We start from the raw sequence: 12500 nt of genomic DNA on the forward strand, positions 1-12500 counted from the left end.
GTATGAACCTATGAACCTATTGATTATAAGTATTACTGAACAAATGCTTCAGACTGAAAATGGCGAACTCTTTCCATGGCTAGTAAAGAACAACATGGTGAGTATTACTATCCTGATTCAGACTGCTTGGGGGGGGGGGGGCAGAAAATAGGGACAGTTTTGAAATATTGCTCTTACAAACTTAGAAAGTTGATAGAATAACATGTTTTGTGTTAGCATGAATATTCTGAGGAGTATGAAGCCTGCAACTCAGATGTGTGTCATTATGTTCTGACTTCAGTTTATAATGATTTGATAATGTTTTGCTATAAAATTACAGTTTTATGAAAAATAGACCAAAAATATGAAACAAAACTGTGGACATTCTGTGATAATATGTACAGTTGAGAGGTATGGCTGGGAGTGATGTTGCATGCTATCTCATAATGTGTCCGATATATTCTTAATGCATAGCAGCAAATATATTTTAATGTTTTCCCAGCAAACATCCACTGAAAATGGAGACTTCAGAGATAGATGGTCTCAGGTCAATACACATTAAATAAGCAAACAATATAGACGTGCTTGGGATATAACCTTATACAGTCATAGGCATAAAACTAAAGTTTTTTAAACCCCTAATGGATGGTATGAATAAAAATTTTAATAAAACCCTGAAACGATGAATCTTTGTCAAAACATCGAACAAACAAATTGTCAAAACCCATATGGTTAACAATTCAGTCTGTTGACAAAAACAAACCCAAACAATGCCTGTAAACACAAACAATGCTTTTGCAGTGGGAAATACCCCTTTGCACCCCACACACCTCCTGCTAATTATATACACCAACTCCAAGACTGGTCTACAGTGGGGAAAAGGGTAAATTCTCTGATCCGTACTGTACTGCAACCTCAGTCAGAATGTTTCGATGAATTGAGTTGACTATATGGGGGGAGGGGGGCTCAGCCTGAACTTATGTAAAATCCCTGAGGCCTGCGAGAAGTCGATCAGTAAAGAAATGCACAAAGTAGTACAGCTAAGGGGGTTACTGGGGATTTTTGCAGGGGCTAAAATAGTCCGACTTATTCATGCTGAAACTGGATGACACCAGTGCGTTTCAATGGGTTTGTAATGATTTTTCCAAACTTAAATTTAAAAATCTTACACCTACCCCGACCAGAGGTAGATGAACTTATAGAAAGTCTGAGAAAAGCCTAGTACCTCACTAGCTCAGTCAAGTCCCTTTAAATGAATGTTAAAATGAGACGAGGAGAACATGTGTTGATAGGTATATTAAAATAAAGTATTACCTTTTGGTCTGAATGGACATCTAGTAATATTAAAAAGATTAGCGGGAAAAAGTCTTGAAGGCCAGTAAAGGCATGCCACTCCATGTCTGGGTGATACTATCATCTGTAGCACAGATTAGTGAACACTCTTTCCAGAAGTTCAAACCATCCTGAATTCTATTTGGGCAGCTGTTTTAACAACTACATCTGCTAAGTTCACAAATGTCATGGAAGAAGCCAAATATCTTGCTTATATCATTGGGCAAGGCATGGTGAAGCCTTAGGCACAGTAAGTAAGGGCCGTATGGAATTAGCCTAGGCCATGCACTATAAACAAGTCTGGGAATTCTTAGGGCTTGCTATTTACTAGAGATTAACGACAACAACAATTTATTTCTTAGTTTAACACATACGCCCACTGACAGTGCTGACTGAAACAAGAGCCTCATACAAATTTACTGGTCTGATGCAGGTGTGAAATTTTCATTTAAATAGTATAAACGTTTGAGACAGAAAGTAGCAAACAGGAGCTCTGTCATGTGAAAAGTAAAAACTTGACTTTTTGTATTGGGAAGAGGACTGTTGCTGTTGCCTTTGAAAGGAGTTGTTTTTCACTAGAACTTTAATTGTGCACTTCATGTGCAAGAGACAGCATAGTTTGAAAGTTTGCTCAACTGTCTAACGTACTTTAGGAGCATGTTTCTGGCTGCAGTGTAATGTGCTGAATGTATGAGCTTACTTTTAAGGGGACTGTACTAACACTGGATAAAATGCAGAAGATCAGTAAGAAGCCATACTGCATTTCACAGGCTATGGCTTGAAAATGATGACTTGTAGGCACTGTGTTATGTAAAGGTTTCAGTTGTGCTCCTTCTTGTTCTTATTATGCAGCAGTTTAAGTTGCTCTGTCTGTTATAAAACTTGTATTTCTGTCTAAAATACTGAATTGAAGCATTTTGAGAGTTTTTTCCACCTGTCAAGTACTCCTCTTGTTATGTGAGTTGGAATAGTAACTGCAATGCAAATACATGGACTTTTGACAATGGCTGTTTTGTAAAAAAAAAAATAGGAGACTATTTGCTGAAACTGCCCCACAAATATGATATTTCTCTATTTTTTTGGATTAAAAGGTGCATTAACTAGCTTTCTTTGATGATGAGGTATTTAACTAAAATTATATAACCTTCTTGTGCGTGTTGCCCAACCTAGAACCTCTGACATTTTCTCAATGTATGCGTTGAATGTTCAAAAACTCCTAATGTGTCTTGGAATTCTTCTAGGTTAGAATTTAATAATAGGCATTCATAGGTTCATAGGTAGGTACTAGGCTATCGGCCCAAGGCCTACATAAGCCTAGCCAGCAAGGTACCATAGCTTACACCACCAAAGAAAGTTATTTTCCTGGGCAACTGTCCAGCAGAGACACAGAAGTGATCCCCGTGGTGTATTTCCTATTTCCCATCCACTCATCAAGATTTTTCTTGAAGACTGCTAATGAAGAACTTTGCTTGACATAGATGGGTAGCTTGTTCCAGAGTATAGGAAGTCTCTGGGACATGAATCTATCCCTCTAGCATGTCCTGTTTATTGTGGTGACAAGGTTTAGGTCCCTAGAGCATGTAGCTTGGAGGGATTGGGATTTCTTTAGGTGTAGCATGTCCAACAGCTCTGGGTTTGACATAGCTTTATATGTTAGGCAGAGATCACCTCGGAGTAGGAGATATGCTACGGAGTAAAGCTGGAGTTTTTTGAGGCAGTCAGTGTAGGGCATTTGTTTGAGGCCAGTAATCCTCTTTGTGAGTTACTTCTGTGGCCTTTCCAGCTGCTGCAGATGTCTTGTGAGGTACATTCCAAAAAGGGAGTCATACTCTATAATTGGTCTAATGGAGTGACAAGTAGAGGGGAACGATGACCTCTTTTTTCCTGGATGAGAACCCTTTTATGATGAGGTGTGCCACGTAGAAGGACTTCCTGACTACTGTGGCGATGTGACTATCAAAGGAGAGACTACTGTCCACCTGGGTCCCAAGGTCTCTTATCATGCATTCGGTGTTAAGTAGATTGCTGCCTATGTGGTAGTTCATGGGTACAGAGTTTTCACCAAAGGGGATGACACTGCACTTTTTGGCATTGAGCTTGAGGCCATGGCTCTGACACCAGGCATCTGTCTCAGTGAGGCCCTTCTGTAGGATGTCCACATCATTTGGGGACTTGACTATGGCTCCTAGTTTGCAGTCATCTGTAAACTTCATCAGCCAGAGGCCTTCTGTGTTAGCCTGTACTTCAGAGAAGTAGATACCAAACAGGAGAGATCCCAGAACGGAACCCTGTGGCACTCCACTTGTCACTGCCTTGAGATCAGATTTAGAGTCTGCAACTTTTACAGTGTGGGTTCTGTCAGTGAGCCAGTTGGCAACCCATGACGTAGGGATTTATACCTAGTTTAGTGAGTTTAGTTATAATTCCAGAATGGGGGATGGTGTTGAATGCCTTGGCGAGGTCAAGATAGGCTTTGTGAACCACCTTACCCTCATCCACGGCTTTGGTGACTGCCTCAAAAAAGTCGATCAGGTTCAGGAGGCATGATCTGCCTTTCACAAACCCGAACTGGGTGGGATCCAGAGTTTGGAGGTTACCAATGTCTTTGTTTATGAGTTCCATGATGATCTGTTCCATGGCCTTGCAGACCAGGCTCATCAGGCTAATAGGTCGATAGTTCCCGGGATCAGTGGTGGCTCCCCCTTTGTGGAGTGGGATAACTGTTGCTGTGCACCATTCAGTGGGCACAAAGCCTGATGCGAGGCTATTATTGAACATGGTGCTTAAGTGGGAAGCCAGTTCATTTTGAAGTTCGTATAAAACGCAGCCTGGGATGTTGTCCAGTCCAATGGATGCAGTGGTTTTGGCTTTACAGAGTGCAGCTTTTACCTGTGTAGTTGTGATTTCAGGGACTCTGCATTCTTCCTGTATAGATATGGGCCCTTTAGGGGGTTAGAGGGAGGTAAAGTTATCACTGAACCGATCTGCTAGGATGTTGGCAATATCAGTTGGTTCTGTAATTTTCGTGCCTTTGTGCTGTATGTCAGAGCAGATCTGGGTATTGCCATCTAGATTCTTGACATAGCTATAGAATGCTTTGTGGTTGTCCTTGGATTTAGTGGCAATTTTGTTTTAGTAGCTAGCTTTGGAGGATCTTAGCTTCTTACTGAGGCTGACCAAGGAGCTCCTCCACTCATGGGATTTTACTCTTTTTTGCAACAGTTTCTTCCTTTTGTTGTACAGTTTGTTTATGGCAGGGGACCACCAGATTGGCTTCCTGTTTTGGAGGATAGCATCTTGGTTCTGTTGGGGATAGCACGATCCATGCACTTGTGTAAGTGCTTAGAGAGTGCATTTGTGTAGGATTCAGCAGTTGTAACTGTATTGTCCATCTGCATGGGTATAGCCAGAAACATGAGAAGCAATGAACTAACTGAAAGACCTAATGCTATTTACTCAAGATTCAGCCAAACTTTCATAGTGTTTCAGATTAACAGAAAAGCAGGAATTTTAGTCTGAAACTTGTTTACTTAATGACTTAGTTAGAATGTACAGATGGTTCACCTTCTTCATATTTTCTAGCTCTAACATATAGATTTGAGCATTTCTTCTTTACCTGCCTTGAGTGACTCAATTACACTTTATCAACACAGTTTTTTGTTTCTTTTATAACCAATTATTCTTGATCCAAAAGGAATGTCAGGGTTAGCTAATGATAATTTCAGATTCCTCCAGCATCCTATGTTTCCATTCTCCATGGCCACTGCATATTGGTGTAAGGCAGGAATGTGCCCTATTCACCGGATAGGTCTGATTTCACCACAGGAAAGACCTTTTAGTTCCATAAAACTATGACTAGCTCTCAAAAAAAAAAAAGAGTGGATGTCTACGGCCTATAACACTGCATCTGACTACTGTGTTTAAAAGTTATACCCTAGCCACCAAACATGGTCAGATGTGTAGGTGTACATGTGGGTGTGCAATAAAAACATTCAAGGGGAGTCCCCTACCTCCATGGTGATGCTAATACTTCAGCGTCCCCACAATACATGCCTAGCAACATCAGACTCTTGATTTCTCTCAGTAGGTCCCCACTAGGATTGGACTACAAGCACAGTTCCAGCACTTTCCTCTTCACCTCCACAATGAACAGGTCAGCAGGCCTCCCCTCGTCAGCTCTCAATCCCTCATGTTCAGTCTTTAAATACCTGGGATACTAGCTGAAACTGAGCATCTGCCTGACAATACCAGACAAATCTATTAGGAAAAAAAGTCTTTGCCACAGAATACTAGATTTTTTTAAAACCACAAGATTATGTTAGACTATTATATTAAACTGCTTTTGGTACATAAAAGTAAAACCAAAAGTTTCCTATGGTAATATGATATTCACTACGAAGCAATATGGAAATTCTTGGAACAAGGAAAATCATCATTCATTAATAAAGGAGTGGTCATGTGCAATACCATATAGAGAAAAAGATACCAACAACAGAATCATTTCAATACATGTTGCTGCAAAAGGGGCAAGAGCAACACCATTCAGAAATAGCATAACTACATCACGGTAAATGTTTCTGACACCTATTCTGATCTATGATATACTCTTTCCCATCCAATTATAAATAACAGGAGGAGGTCAATGCCAAAAACATATCAATAATCAAAAAAGTGAGAAAATGCCAGTATTCAGTATGGGCGTCTAGGACTGCTTTTGCAACTAAAGACACATTGGTGTGAAACATTACATTTGTTCCCTAAATAATAATCACTTAGTTCAGCATGGGAGTTGAAATTATTTAATAAAACTATATACAAGCTAAAAGAAACTCAAAACTTTAATGTAAAAATGGTCCTCACTTACATTCTTAAAGTGTATCTGCTGAAATAGGTCGAAAGTTCGCACTAGAGAGTGACACTCCCTCAACAATCGGGGGAAAAAAAAAAAACACGTTAGCAACTTAGAAAGACGCTCTTTTCCTCTTTCTTGCAGATGCTTTAATGGAATACATGCAGTTCATAAATAATACTGCACCTCAGCAAGGGCTGCTGCCTTTATAAATGTATGCAATCAAGCAGTTGAAGGTCAAGAACCAAGAAGCAAGTGCGTGAAAACCTATTACTGAAAAGTAAGATAAGCTCCAGGCCTTCATGCAAAACATACAAATATTATTATGTAGAATACCTTATAACATCGACACCATAATTTATCTTTATCTAAGACCCCAGGTACTGGTGAAAACATAAAAAACAATTAGTTCTATATTATTAGAATGTGATTTTGTTTTTTCTATCAGTCAAGAATCACATTATTTTCCTACTTTAATGGATTTACTCAAATTATCACAGAATTATGCATTAAAAACGTCCCCTTCATATCCTATAGAGAAACTTATTTTTGTAGATAAAGAGCTCACGTGGCTTAATTGTTCAAAATATTCAGCCCCCAGCTGATTGCCTGACTTTGGACTTGTAAATCCTTCTCAGATAAGAAGAGAAGTCAAGAGTAAAGACCTATATAAATTCAAGGTCTTGTAAGAGACTCAGGAGCATACCTCCATATATGGAGCAAATACATTTCAGTTGGCAGTTGATTCATTCTTTGTTTTTCACAAATTGAAGATCATCAGGTATTTAATTAATCAGTAAGAAGTCATAAATGTTATAAAAATATAGTTTTATGTGTGATGCATTAAAGTCTATCTGATATTTAAGTCATTAAGCTCACAAAATTCAAAATGTGCATGCCAGAGAAAAATGTATCATATGGTGAAATAGCTTTGCCAGGTTAATTGCTACTTTTGTTTGCTTCATCATTCTGGGACCTGACAGATAAAGTTAAGAAAACAAAGCCAGATTTGTTCCTGTAGATCTAGCTTTTCTTTCTGTTCTTATTTGCATTGCAGAAAATGCAGTAGTAAGTGAGAAAAATTTGAATGCAAGTGCATTATTTATCGGACACATTCACAGTAATCAGAAGTTAAAAGCTGAAGGAACACATTCATATATAAGATGGAGGCTGGCAAACAATTCTACATCTTCAGTTAATTATGTATAAAACCACGGAAAATGACAGCGGGACTTATTTTTTGTTACACTGCTATTTGTTGTCTGTGATTTTACCTAGAGATTTTGCATCTTGTTTCATAATCATTAGTTTGAAAGGACAGAAAAGCTGTTTAAAATTTAAGCAAGATCATCAGCTGTGTATATTTTAATCATAAATTGACGTAAATCTCAATTTTTTCAGTTTTAGCAGATCGCTTCCATAGATTATAGATTCACAGATTAGTACTAGATTAACTGCCCTTGTGGACCATTTCATGCCTAGTCAATTACCCCTAGCCAATTACCCCATGTGAAAATCAAGCTCTGCTCCTCATGTCTGTAAGGTTACAGCTAACTGCTTCCCTGGACATCCCATGTGCATTGTACATTCTTCAGGCTTTGCTTTCAGGAAAACTTTTGCAAAACACAAAAATGCCAAGCAGGAACAGAAGGATGAACCACTCCACAGTAAATAAATGCACCTATTCAGGCCAAATTCAATAAAACCAATACTGGAGTTTATTGAAGAGAATAAAACAAATAAGCGCTTTCGTCCTGACCACTTCAGAACGTCATCAGATCATAGATTTAATCACACAATCACTTTATATAGTACAGAAAAACTGGATAAAAAAATCATTAAACAATGAATATATTATTTAAACTGACACACCCCCTTAAAGGAAAAGGCATGTAAAAGACTGTATTATATATGTAACATATAAAATCTGTATAAGATGGAATAAATAGATGGTAAAAAAATAGATAAAATGGTGTTTAAAAATACATAAATAATGAATAAATAATTTAAAACATTGTTATCTTTCTAGGGCTTTTAATTTTAAAAGAGAGCTGATAGAAATGTGTTCATTTAAGCCTGGCCAACTAGATGCATTAAGACACAGTTGCCAGTAAAGCTCCCTTTTTTCTAGTAGGAGAGACAAGGCTCTACCTCTAGGTTCTGTTTTAATATTATCAATGACAGTAAAATGAAAAGAATGACCAGTATTTTCCATTATTTGCTTGCTAAGTGCATTTGCATCTTTTTTTGATTTTATGTCATACAAATGCTCATAGATATGTTTTTTTGAATTTACGGTCCATTTTTCCAATATAAAAACAGCTACAACAATTACATAGAGTGCAATAAATAATCCTTTCAGATCTACAATTGCATTTTTGATGCAGTTTTACTTCAATGTTGTTTATCAAAAAGTGCTACCTTCCTTAATGTGTTTACAATAGTTACACATGGCACACTTTTTCATGTGCTCAACATTATTCATTCCCTTTGGTTTCATCTCAAATATATTCTTTAAGTTTCTGCCATTCTTAAATGCTATGGCAGGATGTGAATCAATAAATGGTCTAATGACTTTTTCATGATTTAGTACGGACCAATTCTTTTCTAAGATTTTTCTTAATGTAGAACTGTCATTAGTGTATATGGTAATGAAAGACATCTTAGTCCCTTTTTACTTCTTGGTTCTCCACATTTAAGCATCGAGTGGAACTGCTGATACTGTTGGTGCTGGTGTCAAGATCGTAAAGGACTAAAATGACCTCTCTCCCTTTTATTTACTACTTCCAACATAATGTCAGTAATAAATTTATACGGATAGCCTCTCCTTGAAAACATGGATTTCACGTTATCACATTCACTGAGAAAATCATCCATCACTGAAACCATTCGGACTGCCCTAACAAATTGCCCCTTTACAATGGCTTATTTCTGTTTCAGTGGATGTGTACATGAATAATGGACTAGGGAATTGGAGTAGGTTTCCTTTCTATATATTTTTGAAACAAACTTATTGTTTGTATGATGTTTAATGAGAAGAACGTCTAGAAAAGGCAACTGGTCCATACTATAATTATGTGTGAATTTCAAAAATGTAGTAGTAGAATCCATATAAGAAATTAATTCATTGATGTGTTCTGGGGGTCCATCCCACAAAATAAAAATATGTCATCCAGGAACTGGGTGTAACGTTTTACATAATTGAACATCAGACTATTTAACAAAAACTTCTTTTCCCATTGGGTGACAACAATATTTGCATACAGGCCCCCACAAGAAGAATCCATTGCCACCCCCTCCTGTTGCAGATAAATTTCATGGTTAAAGTAGATGAAGTTGTTTTTCAAAACAAGTTCAAGTAAATGTGTGTAAACTTGGACATTGTTGTGTTCAACTCCTTTTTCATGTAAGTATTCTGAAAACCATTCCAAGGTTGTGTTATGGGGAATAACAGAATACAAATCTTTGATGTCAATAGTCAATAGGACATACCCAGTTTTAAATGGAATATTGTTAATGAGATGTAAAAACTCCATGAGTTCTTACAAATATGGGTTTCAGAAAATACCAGTTCTTTAAGTCTAATGTCTAGGAGTTTTGTGAGTGGGTGGGTTATGGAACCTTTTGCATCCACAATGAGTATCATGGGTGGCTGGTCGAGGTTTTTATGCAGTTTAGGTAACCCAAACATCACTGACATCCTGGGATATGACACTGTGAGATAGTTTAGTTTAACTCTTCAATGGTGATGGACCCCTCTATAAATAAATCCTGTAACTCATTCTTAATTCTATTGTATGCCGTGTGTAATTCATTCTGTTGTATGCTGTGTGTGTGATTAATTCAAGGAGGATTTTGCATATGCTTTCCCATTCAAAATGTGTGCCATCTTGTTAGTGTAATCAACCTGATTCGTAAGGACTACACCCCCTCCCTTGTCAGGTTTCATTATTCTTACCAAATCAAGTACACTTTTAATGTCCTGTAAGACACCCTCCACATTATCGTTTGTCTTTGTTAATTAGTCCTTAAAAAGTTACGAATATCTATCAAGTTCACATATTCTTTCAAACAGTTGAATAATCGGGTGAAAGGGGGGTTGTATGTGCTTGACATGGCTAAAGGAGTAATAAAACCTTCTGATAATGAATTCTGAAGGGTTAGTAACAGGTGACATTTCCTACAACTGAAATGCACTTTTGAAACAGTAAAGAATTCTAAATTGCTATATACACTAAATAACTGTGGTCTCTCAAAGGAAGTAACACTCTGGATTTCAAATTACCATATTAATAGAACATTTAGGGTCACTGGCAAAAACTCCCAATAGTCAGCAATATTCTAATCAAATGTATTTCTCAGAGATTAGCATTATGCCCTTTATTATTGTCTTTTCTTCTTTAATAACTAAACGGTAGAAACTGTTAACAAAAATGGCTTAATTTATGCAGAAGACATACTCATCCCTAAACTCATACAAATCTGTAAATACCAGTAGCAGAAATTCATAATAAATAGATAAATGAAGAAATATGTCAGTATGAAACTAGATCACTACAAATTATCTGAGTAGTAACACCAAATAAAATACTATCATGACATTTAGTACTCAGTTCGGGCAGGCCACAGCCTAAACCTCAGTCATTTAAGAACTACAACACATCACACAGCAGATATTTAGTAACTGACTTGGATCAGCATCTACCCTTCTACAAACATACTGAGACACAGGTGGAGAAGGTCATCATTCTATTAAAAGCAGCTTATAATATAAGTAACCTTTGCAACAGCTGTACATGTCTTACTACCCACACCTGAATATATGCAGTCAATTATGGTATTATCGTCAAAGAATATTGCAAAACTGCAAACAGCAGAAAACAAGACACTTGGATTTGTAAATCTATCACAAAGCAGTTAACGCTATTGTTATAGAACATAAAAAATAAAATAACCCCTGTGACAGCAAGGGACACATTTCTCATAAATACAGTAACACACACACAAACGATCAACTTTGGCCTTCCCTGATCAAGAATTGACTGCAAATTAGAAGACTTATAACCTAATACAAGCATTTGAGTCCAAAGCTCTCACATATATCAGGAAAAACAGAGGCATTATTTTCTAAAATTACTCCAGTGAGTTGAAATAGCATCTTCCATAAACTTTACTTGTGATAACCTACCCAGATTTAAGAGACTACATAAAAATAGCTAATAGAAGGCTATAAATATAATTGATTTTACAACCTGGGTTAAACTTTATAGCTAAAGAACTTCTTTCTAATAGCAAACTCCATTCCCCATGAATGTATTCTGATTAATAGTAACTCTGTCATCATAAACAATACTATAAGTTTACTACTGATTATGAAAAGCAGTTATATTCTAAACTATGTAATATTGGTAGCTACTATACCGGAAACTCTGTTAAGTGTTTTTGTTTCTAGAAAATTAGTTGATAACTGCACCTACTTAGTATTATGTTTAATCTGCACGCAATGTGTTTACCAGTGAACTGAGTCATGATTGAATAAGGTTTTGAGGCCATTGTGACCCATCATTTAATAAAGAATAAATAAATGACATGTACATTCAAGAACTATATGTACATTGGTTCAAAATCTAATGATGTATTACATTGCCACTGCTATTTACAATTCCTGAGTAAAACGGCACATGAGTTTCTTGCTTCATGTACATTGTGATGAGACTAAATTCAGTGAAGCTTTAACCTGACTGAGCAACTTTGTTTAATATTCTAGTTGATGAAATCGATAAAATATGTTTTTGTAAGGACAAGCCCCCCCCCCCATCCCCCTGCCTTGTAGGGTGGAATTCCCCATCACTTTACTTATGGTCACACAATCATAGTGGAAAAAAAAAGACATGTCCAAAATCTTTGAATCACTATCTGTGTACAGGCAGAAAGTGAACTAGCAGGAATTTTCTGTGCAAAAAGTGATTATAGAGTTGAAGTTTATGAAACAGAAAACAAAAAGTGTAAACTCATCCACTTTACACTTGGACATTTCAGTTCTCTTAGATTTGGCCAACTAGCCATATAAAATATAAAATTGTATATTTTGAATTTTCTTGTCCAATACATGTTTGAATGAGTCCAGGCTCCCGTGTTATTTTATTTCTACATCCAGTGAGTTCTAGCTTCTAATTATATTATTTTTCTCTCTTTTCTGTGAGGTATTTGAATCTGTAGTGTTGCATCTCAGATTTTGTTTATTGCCACTAGTATTATTTTCTGTAATCTGAACAGTCCATCTTCATGTCCAGAGGATAGTTGTGTTACTACTCTGTGCTCACTTGGAAAGATTTTAACA

This window comes from Protopterus annectens, chromosome 14.part0, assembly GCF_019279795.1.
Source record: "Protopterus annectens isolate FY-2018-M chromosome 14.part0, PAN1.0, whole genome shotgun sequence".
NCBI classification, from domain to species: Eukaryota; Metazoa; Chordata; order Ceratodontiformes; family Protopteridae; genus Protopterus; species Protopterus annectens.